This window comes from Carcharodon carcharias, chromosome 6, assembly GCF_017639515.1.
Source record: "Carcharodon carcharias isolate sCarCar2 chromosome 6, sCarCar2.pri, whole genome shotgun sequence".
Classification (NCBI taxonomy): Eukaryota; Metazoa; Chordata; class Chondrichthyes; order Lamniformes; family Lamnidae; genus Carcharodon; species Carcharodon carcharias.
In genome coordinates, this window is record NC_054472.1 from 167715779 (window position 1) to 167729926 (window position 14148).

A 14148-nucleotide genomic window follows, 5' to 3' on the forward strand; every position below is an offset into this window, starting at 1 on the left:
AAAAGTTATGTTGAATAGGAGGCTCGCATGGAGCATAAACACTGAGGTAGACCAGTTGGCTTCTTTCTGTGCTGTACCTTATATATAAGATAACAGTCCATATAGAAGTTACTTTCATTCTCATCGTATCCCACACTGTTAAATTAAAAAACACCGCCCTGCATCCTCCTCAGTTTCACCCCAGCTATTTCTATTCCAGCCCACTGTTTAGTTATTTAACTATCTGTTTTTTTGTATTCCACCTGCACGTTGTAGTGCCACTTAATACAGCTGCTTCAGTCCTATTCTCTGAAACTTCCTTTCAGCATCTTAAGCTCATCTATCAAACTTACAAACATATCTCCATGCTTTATTCACTATCCTTTTACTTCCTTCCCACCCACCCGCTCCCTATATTTAAAAAAGGCTGTAAAAATGCAAGTTGTTGTTGTACCATTCCAAGATAAGATTGTTTCTAATACCTGAAGAATCAAAGCCAACGATGCAGCAATTAAGTTTAATAACAATATTATTGCCGTTATCTAGATGCAGCAAACTTCTACATTTAAGCCAAGGATAAGCTATTTAACTCTATGGGTCTCTTCCCCTTATCTTTTGTACTCAATTTTCTATCACTGTTTTAATAAGTCATTGAAGTCTCTGGTAATTATGCAACATCAGGTTTAAGAAAATTATTTTGCATCACAATTGAGCCACCAGGAAAAACCATTTAATTCAGTTAGCCAAGAACTAAGTTGAGTTTTTGACTATTGAGCACTTGTATAAATGGGTAAATTATAGTTGCATAGTATATTAGGTTAGTTAATTCCAAGGCCTTTCTAACGAGGAGCTTTTCTGCCTGTTCTGTGTCTGAGCAATGCCTAACACTTAATAGGACCTACGAGTTAAGAGTAGGAGTAAGCTGTTCAGCCCCTTGAGCATGCTCTGCCATTCAGTAAGATCATGGCTGATCTGATTGTGGCCTCAACTCTGCATTCCACCTACCCCGATAGCCTTTGAGAATTTGGAGAGAAGGCAGGAGAATGGGGTTGAGAAACTTACCAGCCATGATTGAATGGCGGAGCAGACTTGATGGGCCGAATGGCCTAATTTCTGCTCCTATGTCTTATGTTCATATTTGGCTCCTCGAGCCTGTTCTGGCATTCAGTGAAATCATGGTTGGTCTGTAACCTAACTCCATATACCCACTTTTGCTCTAAATCTGTCAATCCCAGATTTAAAGTTAACAATTAACCTAGCAACCATTACTGTTTGTGGAAAGAGTTCCAAACTTCTATGACCCCTTGTGTATAGAGTTGTTTCCCCCACAAATCCCCTGCTTCTGAATTGGATGTATTTGCAAATATATCCTCCTGAGGATATCACAATACTGAAATGCCCCTAATCAAAGTTACACATTGAATCCACTGTGACTGGCTCGTGCTCTCTGCAGTCTTTCCATCAGAATTAATACTCTGTCTCATAATAGTGGTCCAGCCTCCAGCAATCATTTTTATATTGTGCATATAAGTTATCTCCTAATAGATTTAGGTAAGTTGTCTTTAGGTAGTCACTCAAGTACTTGCTGGATGGTTTGGGATGGCACTTATTTATTGTTAATTGTACAGTCATTGTAACTTGGTTTCCTTCGTGACATTGCTCAAATGCCATGATGGGATACAGGGTCAATCTTGATCAAACTATAAAGCAAAATGTCTGCTTTTCTAGATTATCAAAGTTTAGCTGCTAATGAAATGAAGTGGCCATCAGTGTAAATTTTTATTTTAGAAACCATGTTTTAATGAGCAGGCCTTTCTGAATGTAGAATTCACAGCTTGAAATGTAGTTTGCAAAGAAAGCAATCAATAACCTCAGTTAATCACCTTGTTAATAATCCAGATCATGAGTTCATTTTCCATCATGACACTTTGCAAATTTAAATTTCTTTTTAAAAAGAAAATTAAAAGCTGGAATCATTAAATATGACCATGAAGTTATTGGATTGTTGTAAATCCCAACCGGCTCACTAATATCATGTAGGGAAGGAAGACCTTGCTGGTCTATCTGTGATTTTTTTTGGAAAACCGTAAAATACCTTAATTGAGTCTCTGGACTGATGGAAAGGAACCAAAGCAAACGTCAAAAGGTTCTTCACCCAGACTCCAAAAAAGCATGCCAAATCTGCCTCTGCTGTAGTCAGTGGGGGTTGGTGTCTAGCAGAATCTTCAGGAGATTGAGAGCAAGCTTTGTCTTTGCTTTTGGGACCTCCAAGATCATTGTCCATTATAGAGTCCACTCCATGGAGCAGGCTGAGGAGTACTCTGGTTTCTTCTTCCAAAGCTATGCAGATCTTTGATCAGGTGACTTAGTAACATAGCAGTGAGATGTACCAGATTGATTTTTTATGTTGGGTCGTACAGCATAGCCTCCTCCCTTCCTTTATGCAGAGTTCTTAGATGACACAAAGTGGGAAAGTTTGGACAAACTGCTAACTCTAGGCAAGCTAACAAAAGCGATGAAATCCTTTTTGCTTCTGAGAATTTTACTTGCTTCAATAGTTTAACAGTTGATTTGTATTCAACTCGAACTGGGTTGACCAAGACCTGTTTAAAGTTTACATGGGAATACTTCTGGCCAGCAACATATCAGAGCCCATGCTAGAACTTGCCTAAAGGCTCTAGGGTATATGTATCTCAGAATGTATGTTTGTTTGTAATGAAATGTAAGTAGTAAATGTGCCTCACTACATTTAAAATAACCTCAAATGCCATGTGCTATATTGAAAGAAATGAACTGTCTGTAATTTACTTGTTAAAATTTGTTTAAAAAGTATATTTTTGGGGAAAAAGAGGAAAAAGCCTGTGACCCTTGTCTCATACCAACATGTTTGAGCATTTAGTTGGCTGTAAAATGCTCTTGGTACCTTGAGGTAGTGAAAAGTGCACTTATAAATGTAAGCCTTTTTTTACATTAAACATTAATCTGTTTCAAGATAGATACATTACAACATTTCATGAATAATTTACTATCTGTTCCATGATGCTGTAAGATCTCCTGAGAAAGGAATGTGAATGGTTCCATAAAAATGCATGTTCTTTTCCTGTATGCATACTTTTTACAATGGTGAGAGAATGGGAAAAGTAGTGTATTGGTAGGGCATATCGTGAGATCTGTTTATGACCCTACTGATTTTATGGCACAGATCTGAAAACTATGTGCTGTTGATTAAATTGTTAAAACATTTATAGGATTTGAGATCAAATTGGTCTGAGTCTGATTATTTTTTTGCTATTCCAGACTAAGCTACAATGTTAAGTGACATCCAACTATGCCAGAAGGTTCATTGACTGATTCTTGGGATGAAGGGGGTTACCTTACGAGGAAAGGTTGGGTCTATATCCATTAGAGTTTAGAAGAATGAGGGGCAATCTTATTGAAACGTTTCAGATCCTGAGGGGACTTGACAGGGTAGCTGCTCAAAGGATGTTTCCCCTTGTGGGAGAGCCTAGAACTAGGGGACACAGTTTATAAACATACACATTAGGAGCAGGAGTAGGCCACTTGGCCATCCTAACCCTTGCCATTCAATAAGATCATGGCTGATCTGCTTGTAACTTCAACTCCACATTCCATCTACCCTTGATTGGCCTTCTTGCCTATCAAGAATCTATCTACCTCTGCCTTAAAAATATTCAAAGACTGTTTCTGTCGCCTTTTGAGGAAGAGTTCCAAAGACTCACGACTCAGAAAAAGTTTCTCCTCATCTGCCTTAAATGGGTGACCCCCTTATTTTTAAACAGTGACCTCTAGTTCTAGACCTCTCCCACAAGAGGAAACATCCTCTCCACATCCACCCTGGCAAGACTTCTCAGGATCTTGTATGTTTCAATCAAGTTGCCTCTTACTCTTTTACACTCTAATAGATATGAGCCTAGCTTGACCAACCTTTCCTCACAAGATAACCTGCTCATTCCTGCTTTAAGTCTATTAGCCCTTCTCTGAACTGCTAACGCAATTACATTCTTCCTTAAATAAGGAGACCAATACTGTATACAGTATACCAGATGTGGTCTCACTAATGTCTTGTACAACTGAAGCATAACCTCGCCCCTTTTGTATTCAATTCCCCTTGCGATAGAAAATAACATTCAATTACTTCCTAAGTACTTGCTGTACGTACATACTAGGCTTTTGTGATTCATGCACTAGAAATCCCAGATCCCTCTATATCTGAGCTCTGCAATCTCTCACCATTTTAGATAATATGCTGCTTTTTAATTCTTCCTGCCAAAATGGACAATTTCACATTTTCCCACATTATGCTACATTTGCCAGATCTTTGCCCATTCACTTAACTGATCTATATTCCCTTGTAGCCTCCTTATGGCCTCTTCATGACTTGCTTTCCTACCTATATTTGTGTCATCAGCAAACTTAGCAACTATACCTTCAGACTGTTCATCCAAGTCAAATATATAAATTGCAAAAAGTTGAGGCCCCAGCACTGATCTCTGTAACACACCACTCATTACTTCTTGCCAACCAGAAAATGAGCCATTTATACCTACAGTTTCCTGTTAGCTAGCTGTTAGCTAGCTGTTCTTCTATCCATGCCAATATGTTAACCCCTACACCATGAGCTTTTACTTTCTGTAATAACTTTTGATGTAGCACCTTATCAAATGCTTACTGGAAATCTAAGTACAGTACATCCACCGGTTCCCCTTTATCTGTAGCACATGTTACTACTTCAAAGAATTCCAGTAAATTGGTTAAACGTGATTTTCCTTTCTCAAAACCATGTTGACTCTGCCTGATTACCTTGAATTTTTCTAAGTGCTCTGCTATGCAGTCTGTAATAATAGCTTCTGACATTTTCCCTATGACGGATGTTAAGGTAACTGGCCTGTAGATTCCTGCTTTCTATCTCCCTTTTTGAATAAAGGAGTAACATTGGTTGTTTTCAATCTAATGGAACCTTCCCTGAATCAAGTAAATTTTGCTATCTCACTAGCCACGTCTTTTAAGACCCTAGGATGAGGTCCATCAGGACCTGGGACTTGTCAGCCCCCAGCTGACAATTTGCTTAATATTACTTCCCTGGTGATTGTAATTTTCCTGAGTTCCTCCCTCCCTTCTATTTCTTGATTTACAGCTATTTCTGAGATGTTACATGTATCCTCTATAATGAAGACTGATGCAGAATACTTGTTCAATTCATCTGTCATTTCCTTATTTTCCACACTTAATTCCCCAGACTCACTTTTTTTCTTTCAGACCAACACTCACTTTTTTTAATAGCTAAAGAAACTCTTACTATCTTTTTACATTTCCAGCTCGCTTTCTCTTGTACTCTAATTTTTCCCTCATTAATATTTTTCTTTAAGTTTAATATTCTTTAACTTTTTAGCTAACCATGGATGGTGGATCTGCCCCTTGGAAATTTTCTTTCTTGTTGGAATGTATCTATTTTGAGTATTCTGAAATATCCCTTTAAATGTCTGCCACTGAATCTCTGTTGACCTATCCCTTAGCTTCATTTGCCAGTTCACTTTAGCTAGTTCTGCTTTCGTGCCCTCATAATTGCTGTTGTTTAAGTTTAAAATACCAGTCTTGGACTCTCCCTTCTCTCCCTCAAAGTGAATGTAAAAGTCAATCATATAATGATTGCTGCTACCTAGGAGCACCTTAACTGAGATCATTAATTAAACCTGTCTCGTTGCACGATGCCAGGTCTAGTATGGCCTGTTCTCTGGTTGGCTCCAGAATGTGGCATTCTAAGAAACTATCCCTTAAACACTCTCATGATCTCTTCATCTAGGCTATCTTTGCCCATTTGATTTATCCAGTCTATATGTAGATTAAAATCACCATACCTTTCTGACAAGTTCCCATTATTTCTTTCTTATGCTCCTCCCTACCATGTGGTTACTGTTAGGAGGCCTGCACACCACTCCTTGCCTTTATCATTTTCCACCTCTACCCAAACCAGTTCTACATCCTGGTTTCCTGAACTTAGGTCATCCCTCTCTATTGTGTCAATACCAACATGAATTAGCAGAGCCACCCTCCATCTTTCCCTAGCTTTTTTTTATTCGTTCATGGGATGTGAGCATCGTTGGCTAGGCCAGCATTTATTGCCCATTCCTAATTGCCCCTGAGATGGTGAACTGCTGCCTTGAACCGCTTCAGTCCATGTGGTGTAGGTACATACACCCACAGTTTGAGAGGCTTCAAAGGTCGACTTATACGCCATGATCTACAGTATTTGACAAACAGCATGCATTTCCTATGCTTGCAGGAGGCCATGTGGTGCTATTTCCATCATATGGGAAGCTTTAAGCTATAAGGCTCACCATTATTCTTAGTCCTCGGAAGCTTGGTAGTATTAGGTGCCACCTGTTGATGAACCTAGCCCAATCGTCTTGCATTTACTGATGCTAGCCAGTTACACAATCTTCCCTTTTCATGCACCCCCCTTGGGCTAGCACATGTCCTAGCTGATGTTTTATTTTCCATCCCAGCCTATTGCAACTGGGGCTGAGTCACTGCGTGCTGCCTCACTGCTTCCTCTGTCCTTAGCGTTGTATTTTTTAAAGTGTCCCACACTAATATTGAGTGGGCCTGCTGTACTGGAAACTAGTGAAGGACAAGCCTAGAGGTGATGGAATGGCGGGCAGTAAGAGCTGGGGTTAGCGTCAGCTCCTGCAACAATGCAGCATTCCCTCAATGTGTGAGGTATGAGGAGATTTTAATTGTGAGTGAATTTATGGCTATATGATCATATGGCTGAACATTATGAAGTAAAGGTACTAGACGCTAGATTGAGCGGGATGTGGGATTTTCTTATTGGAGAGACTGATTACACAGAACGCCAAAGGATATCTAATGCAGGCCTGACATGTGAAACAATGATTTTATGCTATCAAGGAAACTGACATATGAAGGGAATGCGGAGTTTAAGTACATCAAGTATTGTATCACATTTAATCCTGAAATCTCCTGGAGCTTGTTTGATTGTCATAGAGAGATTTTCCACAGTAATTATGCAAAATAAAATGGGTACATACTTGCCTTTCATCACTGACATCCTCCAACAATTTTCCATTTTTGACCTTTGCCAGGGCAGCATCAATTTCTTGCCATTTGAGCCAGACGGGATTTTCTTGAAATCTTCTTGTGTAGGACTCGGCTTGCACTGACAATTGCTGCTTTGGCTTTCCTGCTTCCAGGGCATACTGCTAATCTTCTCTACTTTTGAAAACAAAACTTGCTGAATACACTTTGAGAAACATTTCATCTGATCAAAGTTTTATTTCAAACTCTCGCATCTGACAATCAATGTGAAAATGATTCAGACTTACTAGAATGTGTTCTGACCAGATTCTATCCGAGTTGATGTTAACCTGCCTTTCAGATGCAATAATTGGCAGTATATCTTCAGCATTTTCCTTTTGCTCCTCCTTTGATCTCTAAACTTACCTGTGCTTTTTTTAGCCAGCATAAATATCTTTAGTCCGCTTCGCTCAATGGCTGCCTGAGTACAGCTCCTTCACCACATCTACTCTGATCAAACAAGTTCCTGTATTCATATTCATTTAAATTTGTATAAACATGTGTAAATAAGCAATATTTATATTGACTTCTCTGACAAAATCTGCAAATTTTCCACTTTTTCTTTGCACATCATAATTCCTCCGAGCTTGATTCCAACAGTCTTTTTTTATATTTGCTTTTGCATGTGAAAACTCTTACCTGAGGTGATAGCTTTTCTCCGTTTCATTTGTCCATGTCTAATAACTAGTTAGTAACAAATGCACTGAACAGCTGGATTGTTCTATTATCTACCAATATGTGTGGTCAACAATTAAAACATTTGGTGTTATCTCGAGCATTCTTCAAATCAAATTGACTTATGACAACAGCTAATGCTAGAAACACTGAAAGGCAAATGAGATAAATAGAACGTGTGACTATTTAAAGAGCTGGGTAAGGCAGATAGAGAGGGAAACATAAAAAACTAGCAAAGCAGAACAGACTCTAGGATCCTGGTAGAAGAAATAAAACAGTCAAAACCAAGGTGCAACCACCTTGCAGGTGCAGTGTTCCAATGCAGAGTCCCAATCTCAAACACAAACTCAGGAGGGGAAAGGAGCATTTGGATGGGCACCACTCTCTTATAAGCACCACGAATACCGTCATTGAAAGTAGAATAACAAAAAACAATTAAAATATTTATCCTGTTCTACAACTTAAGCTGAGTTGATTTAATATAAAATATGTTATGTCTATGAGAAAGTTTCCAGCTTAACCACCTCTTTCTGCTGCTCTTCATCTGAAGAATGGTGAACATCAATCCACCCTTCATCATCTTCATCCTCCTCATCTGGTACTTGCACTCACCCATCCATCGCAAGACCAAAACATTGATAAAAAAGGAGAAAAATAAAATACACGAGTAAACTAGCAAAAATATAAAACAGGTTGCAAGAGCTTCTACAAGTTTTTATAATTGGGGATATTTTATTTTGGGAGAAGATGGTGGCATCGTGTAAGTCAATTAGTCAAATAAGTCAGAGGCCCCAGGCTAATCTCTGGGGACATGGAGTCAAATCCCACCATGGCCAGCTGGTGGAATTTAATTCAATTGAATTGAAAGCTTCTCAGTAATGGTGACTGTGAACTATCATCCAATTGTTTAAAAACCCATCTGGTTCATCAATGCCCATTTAGGGAAGAAAATCTGTCATCTTTACCCAGTCGGCTCACATGTGACTCCAGATCCACAGCAGTGTGGTTAACTATTGTGGAAAGTTGTCCTTGCAAACCACTCAGTTCAAGGAAATAGGTTGGGCCAACAATGCTGGCCTTACCAGTATTTGCCCACAACCCATGAAAGAATAAGGTAAAAAAGTAAAAAGGAGTAATGTGACAGGAGAAATATAAATGGGTAATAAGGAAATGTCCAAAGATGTTAAACAATATTTTGCATCTTTATTCCCAATAGACGACACAAAGACCATAATAGAAATTGTGAGGAGCCAAGGGTTTAAATGAGATTGAGGAATTTAAAATAATTAATACTAGTAAGAAAATGCAGTGGAGAAATTAGTGATAAAAACCACATGACCTGATGCCTGTACTCTAAGGTTCTCAAAAAGGTAGCTGCAAAGATCGGGATGCGCAGGTTGAGATCTTTCAAATTTCCTAGATTCTGGGGCATGCTGCTAGGCAGGGAGTTCCAAGATTTTGACCCAGCAACAGTGGAGGAATGGCGATATAATTCCAAGTCAGGATGGTGAATGGCTTTAAGGGGAACTTCCAGGAGCTGGTGCTCCCATCTGCCTGCTGCCCTTGTCCTCCTAGATAGCAGTGGTCGTGGGTTTGGAAGGTGCTGTATGAGGAGGCTTGATGAGTTTGTGCAATGTGTCTTGTAAATGGTACACACTCTGCCACTGTGCATCGGTGGTTAAGGGAGTGAATGGATGTGGATGTGAATCAAGCAGACTGCTTTGTCCTTGATGATATTGAGCTTCTTGATTGTTGTTGGAGCTGCACTCATCCAGGCAAGTTGAGAGTATTCATCACACTCCTGACTTGTGCCTCGTAGATGATGAACAGGCTTTTGGGAGTCAGGAGGTGAGTTACTCGCTGCAAGATTCCTAGCCCCTGACAATTCATAAATGTCATGTACCCTTCAATATTCAGGTCCCAATCTATGTCATCTTGCAGCTGTGTGTATGTAATGGCTATCAGATTGTAATTATTTATTTCTTTGCATGCTCATTTCATCTGTTTTGTTACGAGTATTATATGTATTCAGATACACAGCCTATAGTTTTGTCCTTTTATTTTTGTAACCTCCAGCCTTACCTTCTGATGTACTCTTAGCTTTGTATTCTCTATCCCTTCCTGTCACAGCCTGTTTATCATTTCCCATATGAATACATTTTCTCTCTTGCCTTGTCTCTACTCTACCCTTTGATTTACCATTCTTCCAAATTTGATCCCTTACTCTCACTGTTTAGTTTAAAACCCTCTACTCCCCTAGTTATGTGGCTCGCTAGGACACCGGTCCCAGCACTGCTCAGGTGTAGACCGTCCCAGTGGTACAGATCCACTTTCCCCAATACTGGTGCCAATGCACCACTAACTCTCCCACATCAGTCTTTGAACCATGCATTCATTTCTCTAATTTTATTTGCCCTATGTCAATTTGCACGTGACTCAGGTAATAATCCAGAGATTATTACCTTTGAGGCTCTGCTTCTTAATTTGGTGCCTAACACTTTAAACTGACAATGCAGAATCTCTTTCCTAGTTCTGCCCAGGTCATTGGTACCTACACGAACCACGGTGACTGGATCCTTCTCCTTCCACTGCAAGTTCCTCTCTAGCCCTGAGCAGATGTTCTAAATTCTGACGCTGGGCAAGCAACATGGCCTTCTGGATTCTTGCTCTTTGCAGAGAATTTCAATACCCCTCACTATACTGTCCCCTACATTTTTGCTCCCTCCAGTTGAATGGTTTCCTGTACCACAGTGCCATGATTGGTCAGTTCATCCATCCTGCAGCCCCCATTCTCATACAAACAAGCTGAAAGAACCTCAGACCTGTTGGACAGAAGCAAAGGCTGTCTCCTGTACTCCTGCCCTCTGGGTCTCCTTATCTGTCTCGCTCATAGTCTCGCACTCCTGCCCTGACCACATCAGAAAACCTGTCCTAAGAGGAGTGTCTGCCTCCTAGTAAAAAGTATCCAAATAACTCATCCCCTCCTTGATGCATCGCAGTGTCTGCAGCTTGGCCTCTGAGGTGAAGCTCCTAGAGCTGTAAACGCTTACTGCAGATGTGTTTGCCCTACAGCCAAGAGTTCCCACATGCTTTTTACGTGACATCGCCTATCCTGCCATCTTTAATTTGTCTTTATTTACTAAAATTATTTTATTTTAACCTTACCACCTGTTTATATATTATTTAAACCTTAGGAATAGAATTGACCTTAACCACTTACTATATACTCACTAACCAGCTAACGATTTTCCCTAGAGTGGAGCAAGAAGCAACTCCTACAGGGTGAAAAAGTTAGAGAAGGTAAAGACAAAGGAACACCTGCTTCCTCTTCTCACCTAACTCCCTTAATCACCCAACTCCAGCACCCAGTGCCAAGTCACACTGAAATGTCTGTTTATATATCCTTCTGAAGTGGAGTTAACTGACCCCAGTTACAGGAAAACTGGTTTAAGCTGCTTTCCTTAATCAGCTAACTTCAGCTGCTCTTCCAATAGAGTCCTGAAACCCTGCTTAAGGCTGGGGAATTTAGACAGTAAATTTCAGTTAAATGCTAAATAAGTTTAAGAATAAGAGGTCTCCCACTTAAATGCAGAGATGATAAATTTTTGAGGTTTATTAGTTTGTGAAATTCTCTTCCCTGGAAAACAGTGGAGGTTAGGTCATCGAATATTTTTAAGGCTAAATTGGATAGATTCTTGATTGACAAGGGAGTCGAAGATTATAGGAGTTAGACAGCAAAGTAGAGTTGAGGCCACAATCGGATCAGCCATGAACTTATCAAATGATGGAGCAGCTAGGGAGGCCAAGACCTCCTACTCCTAATTCCTATGTTTGTACGTATGTTGAGGCCGTGGTATCCTGCCTGATGGTTCATTTTGCTATTTGTGAAAATGTTAATGATTTTCTTTCTCTCAAGGGATGTGCACGTCATTGGCAAGGCCAGCATTTGTTGCTCATCCCTAATTGGCCTTGAAAAGGTGGTGATATGCCACCTTCTTAATTGCTGAAGTCATTGTGGCGTAGGTGCACTTGCAATGCTGTTAGGAAGGGGGTACCAGGTTTTTTGACCCAGTGATATCGTTTCAAGTCGGGATGATCTGTGGTCTGTCAATTCAGGTATGATTATCTCTGTGGATAATCTCTGTAATTTGCTGATTAAAGTTTAGTTTTAACAGACATTAGCTGTTTATATGTGGCTTAGTCAGCATATTTATTTTCCCCAAATTATTTTGGCCAAACATTGCCTACCTTTGCCAGTAAAATGAAACTAGAAATATGAAACAAAAGCAAAACAAAATTAGAAATTGGTGCTTGATATGGTGGATGCTGAGATTGGTCAGGGAATCTAAAACACTGAGACACAGTCTCGGGATAAGGCACCTACTATATAGGACAGATGAGAAATTTCTTCACTGAAAGGATTGTTAATCTTTTAGAATTCTCCACGCCGGAGGATTGTGGATGCTGCATGGTTAAATACATTTAAGGTTGGGATAGACAGATGTTTTGGTGTACCAGGGAATCTAGGGATTTGGGAACAGGCGGGAAAATGGATTTGAAGCCCAGGATCAGCCATGATAGTATTGAATGGCGGAGCAGGCTTGGTGGGCCATGTGGTCTTAGTTTTTATTTGTTTATGCGTTGTGGGCTTTGCTGGCTGGGCCAGCATTTATTGCAGATTTCTAGTTGACCTTAAGTGTTGGTGAGCTGCCTCCTTGAACTGCTGCAGTCCATGTGGTGTAGCTACATCCACAGTGTTGTCAGGGAGGGCGTTCCAGGATTTTGACACAGTGACAGTGAAGGAACAGCAATATATTTCCAAGTCAGGATAGTGAGTGACTTGGAGGGGAACTTCCGGGTGGTGGTGTTCCCATCTATCTGCTGCCCTTATCCTTCTAGATTGTAGTGGTCTTGAGTTTGGAAGATGCTGTCTAAGGAGCCTTGGTAAATTCCTGAAGTGCATCTTGTAGATGGTGCACCCTGCTGCTACTGTGTGTTGGTGGCGGAGGGAGTGAATATTTGTGGATGTGGTGCCAGTCAAGCAGACTGCTTTGTCCTGGATGGTGTCAAGCTTCTTGAGTGTTGTGGGAGCTGCACTCATCCAGGCAAATGGAGAGTATTCCATCACACTCCCTACTTGTGCCTTGTAGATGGTAGACAGGATTTGGAGAGTGGGGAGATGAGTTACTCATTGCAGGATTCCTAGCTTCTGACCTGCTCTTGTAGCCACAGTATTTATATGGCTAGTCCAGTTCAGCTTCTGGTCAATGGTAACCCCCCAGGATAAAGTTAATGGGGGTTCAGTGTTGGTAATGCCATTGAATGTCAAGGGACAATGGTTAGATTCTCTCTTGTTGAAGATGGTCATTGCCTGGCACTTGTGTTTCACGAATGTTACTTGCTACTTGTCAGCCCAAGCCTGGATATTGTCCAGGCCTTGCTACATTTGGATATGGACTGCTTCAGTAACTGAGTAGTTGTGAATGATGCTGAACATTGTGCAATCATCAGCGAACATCCCCACTTCTGACCTTATGATGGAAGAAAGACTATTGATGAAGCAGCTGAAAGTGCTTGTGCCGAAGACACGACCCTGAGGAACTCCTGCAGTGATGTCCTGCTGCTGAGATGACTGACCTCCAACAATCACAGCCATCTTCCTTTGTGCTAGGTAGGACTCCAACCAGTGGAGAGTTTTCCCCCCGATTCCCATTGACTCCAGTTTTACTAGGGCTCCTTGATGCCACACTGGGTCAAATGCAGCCTTGATGTCAAGCGCAGTCGCTCTCGCCTCACCTTGGGATTTCAGCTTTTTTGTCTACTCCTGCTCCTATTTATTATGTTCTTATATGCATAGTCAGTCAGTGTCTATAAATAAGAGTAGAGACATTAATTTATTGCAGCTCTTGACCCAATCTTGTATGCATAGCTTAACTGTTGAGTTTCAAGAAATTAAGGTTTTTAAAAGATTGGAACTTACTGAGTAGCAGCTGACTTGCAAATTTTGCACCATCAGCTGTGGCTTCTTTCTAGCAGCACTCTGCCTTCTTAGTCACAAGGTTCTTGGTTCCAGTCACGCTCCAGGGCTTGAGCACAAAAATCAAGGCTGACACATAAGTGTCATTTGGATGAGATCTTAAACTGAGGCCTCAGCTGCCTGCACCGGTGAATGTAGAAGGTCCCATGGCACTATTTCGAAGAAGAGCAGCAGAATTAACCCCAAGTGTCCTGGTCAATATTTATCCCTCAATCACATCACAAAAAGAACTGATCTGGTCATTAACACATTGCTGGTTGTGGGAAGTTGCTTTGCTGCATTGGCTGCTGTGTTTCCCACATTACAAGAATAACTACACTTCAAAAATCACTTCATTGTAA

At 40.6% G+C, this 14148-nt stretch overlaps 1 protein-coding gene across 5 annotated transcripts in view; it reads left to right on the top strand.

Annotated features, from left to right (window-relative positions):
• The window catches only part of LOC121278900 (solute carrier family 45 member 4-like), an 80744-nt gene that overhangs the window by 15896 nt on the left and 50700 nt on the right, over positions 1 to 14148 (top strand). The gene's annotated exons all lie outside the window — the stretch shown is intronic.